Raw genomic sequence first — 3539 nt, forward strand, 5'->3', positions numbered from 1 at the left:
AGGAGGCTTCACCATGTTGCCCAGGCTGGTCTTGAACTCCTGGCCTCAAGTAATCCTCCTACCTCAATCTCCCAAAGTTCTGGGATTATAGGCATGAGCCACTGAAGCAGGTCTGAAACTTATATCCATGTGTGAATTTATCACAGAAACTTAAAACTGTATATATTCAAAACCAAGTTGGTTAATTTCCCCTCACATTCCATTTCTTCGCCTATGTTCTCCATCTCAGGATAATTGGCTAAACCATTACCTTTCTCTTACGCCTAATGGCCTTCAACTTTGACTTAAATGTAAACGTGATAACTGGAGGCTGGTTGGTACTGGGGAAGCCCTGTGGTGACTATGAGGCAAAGTCTAGGATTACTGCAGAGACTCCAGCCCTGAATAAGTCAACGCCAACTGCAGTTTACCTCTAGTCCTCTTATTGTGCAAGGAAAATAACCCATATTTGTTTAAACTGCTTTATCATTTATCCGTAGGACACTTATCATTAGGACAAGTTTATCATTACTTACAGGTAATACATACCTAACTGCTACATCCAAAGAATAGCTTTCCCATCCAATCAGTTCCTCTAAATGGAACTAGAGAATTGAAATCACAATAACTGAAGATTTACTCTGTGTCAGGAACTTGATATCTAGTTTTGTATTTATCCTCAAAGCAAACATGCCGGGAAGTTATTAGCACCTCTCTTTTACTGGTAATTAACTAAGTGTTTGATCCTAAATGGTAGAGTCAAGATTTGAACTTCATCTGCCTGAATTCAGAGAACCTATTCTTAAGTGTTGCTATCCTGCCTCCAGATTTTGCTGATGAAAGATACGTTGAAAGAAAATGAGAGAATCTGGATCTGTTAATACTTTCTTTATCTGTGCAATAAAACCTTTATGTTATCCTGTCATGAAAGGTGCACCATCTGTACATACACTCACTAAATTTACCAAAGTCAGTCCAATTTCATGATCTTTATCTTGAAATTTGTTGAAGATATCTATTCCCTGTGTTCTGTTCACCAGCATGCCCAAAGCCAGTAACTCTTCGTAGCAAAGAAAATCTTCTATTATGACCTGAATGAAGTATAAAGCCTGCACTGAGCCAGCAGTATCAGTTGATTCATCCAACACAATTATATAATGTGTATTTTCCTGTTGAAATATTGCATGAAGTTGTTCTGTTAAGCCGAAGGTTAATTCTCATTGTCGATCAGTTGTGATTCTCCTTACAAAAGACAGTTGTTTGTACTTTGAAACATTATCTGAGTCGAAGCATCCTACAACTTGGACAAAGCGTTCTTTCACAATTTCTGCATCACTGAGTGGCTTCCCTTTTTCCTGAGGATAGAGAAGCTACTTTATAAGTTGCTTCAGTGGCATTATTTCCAGGTCTTATTGCTGCTTGAAAGAATTGTCTTTGCTTTTCATCTTTCAATTTCTGCAATACAACGTTTGCCTGTCCCTCTAATTTGAAATATTTGTGGTCCTTCTGAGGGTTATAATGCTGATGAGCATTGAATTTCTTTAATGTTGAGAGTTCAGTATCACGTCTCATCTTGAGCAGAAACAAGATAATATTGCAATTCCCAATTCTCATTTAGAAATCTGTTTTATTCCTCCAGTATTCTCTTGGTCTTCTTTGATATGATGGGCTATTAAGCAGACACAATTAAAAACTACTGTCAGAGGCAGCACCTGTGGCTCAAGAAGTGGGGTGCCAGCCCCCTATACCAGGGGTGGTGGGTTCAAACCCAACCCCAGCCAAAGCTGTGAAAACTACTGTCAAACTGTAGAACTATTCACAAATTCCACTTCAAGCAGAAACACAGTGCACCATTGTCAAAAACTCCACCCTATAAACCCTCACCAACCAGCTTCACATGGTAGTGGTGCCCGCCAGCTGGAGAAAGTTAGAACTAAATCATGATCATAGCCACCATCAATGTAGCCTTTACGGCTTACCAATGTGCCTCTCAATCTGGGAGGATTATTTCATTGACACCTGTTTTATTCTGTGGTATTGAAAATGCATTCATTTATAAATAAAAGATGAAAAATTATTAATAAAAATACAAGGATTTATTCTGTAAAATTTGGATTTAGTCAAAAGGCCTTACTTAAGGACCTAGAAGGCCACAGCTTTTCTTTCCCACTTCAGTACCTCTATATGGCTTTCTGGGTGTGCCGGGACATAAGGAGGTCCTAATGCCTCTTTTCTTGAGCCATTTCTCAATCTTTGCAGAAGAGGTAATATCTTGATGTGAGATAAAGAAAATTTGCTACAAATTGTATTATTATGAAAGCAATCCCGTTAAGCTTGGAGTTCCTTTGGTGGGTAGAAACCCACTATGTGTGTACCACCCATTTGGGTCATATTGTGTCACCCCTTGGAGCTTGGGGCAAGTTGAAATGATAAAACCATGCTGATCTTAAGTTCTTTGTCTCTGACACAAAAGTCTCATGGTTTTTTTTTGTTTTTTTGTTTTTTTTTTCCCAGTACCTATGAAACAGTAACAGGCTAATTTAGTCATCTTCAAGGACAGTTAAAACAAATCCCAACACCGTGAAAGGGGGGATATGAGCAGAGAAATGGAACCCGATCCCCAATCAAAGAGCACATGAGCCCGCCCTTTTTTAATTTGGGCTTCAAGAATAAAAGCAAAAGCAAAAAATCCTATCTCCTAAAGAAAAAAGTGACTAAAGGAATTTGGACAATTGTCTTCTAGGATAACTCTATTTGTCTGCCACTTAAGTGATTTCATAATGTATTAGATTCTCTGTTTTATATCACTGTTCATTCATTCACTCACGTAATTTATTATTTGTTGAGAAAATAATATCTACTCTACCCTTTTCCATTTTGACAGCACTGTAAGATTTTGGGGCCTAATGTGAGCTGGGAGGGCACATTCTGAAACAAAAATGTTCCATTAGGAATGACTCACTCTGTAGTAGTTTCACACTGAGTGCCTAGGCCAGGCTTGTACTTCTTTTTTATTTTTCTAATTCAATTTTTCACTCAAAAAATATCAGTACTTTCCATTTTGAGCTAATGTCCTGTGATTGCTTCCTAATTATTCAAAGGCCTCATCATGATGAATGAAATAATAATGTATTTTTGGAGAAAATTAAAGCATTACAACAAAAAGATTCGTGTGAAATTTAGAACAGACAAAGCGGAAATGATCCACCAGGATCTCCATCTATAACCCAAGCCTAAGTCTTCATTTCCTTTTGGGCCATCAAATCTTCCCACTTGTTAAAATGTCTTTTAAAAAACCAATAAACAAACAAAAAGCCTAGGAGTCATCCGGCAACATTATCTGATGTATTTACATGAGTTCAGTTTGAATGACTCACCAAGTGAAAACCACGTGGATTAAAGTCTCCTTAGGATCTATATCTATAAAGAGTTTCATTTTCAAAAAGCCTATTTTATAAATATCTGAAGGGGGATGTGTATATTTTAGGACAATGAAGACGGAGATAAGTAAACATTTTTAAAAATTAGGGTTTTTTTTGAGATGGAGCCTCAAGCTATCC

Source organism: Otolemur garnettii, unplaced genomic scaffold (assembly GCF_000181295.1).
Source record: "Otolemur garnettii isolate 467f Iridium unplaced genomic scaffold, OtoGar3 scaffold00164, whole genome shotgun sequence".
Classification (NCBI taxonomy): Eukaryota; Metazoa; Chordata; class Mammalia; order Primates; family Galagidae; genus Otolemur; species Otolemur garnettii.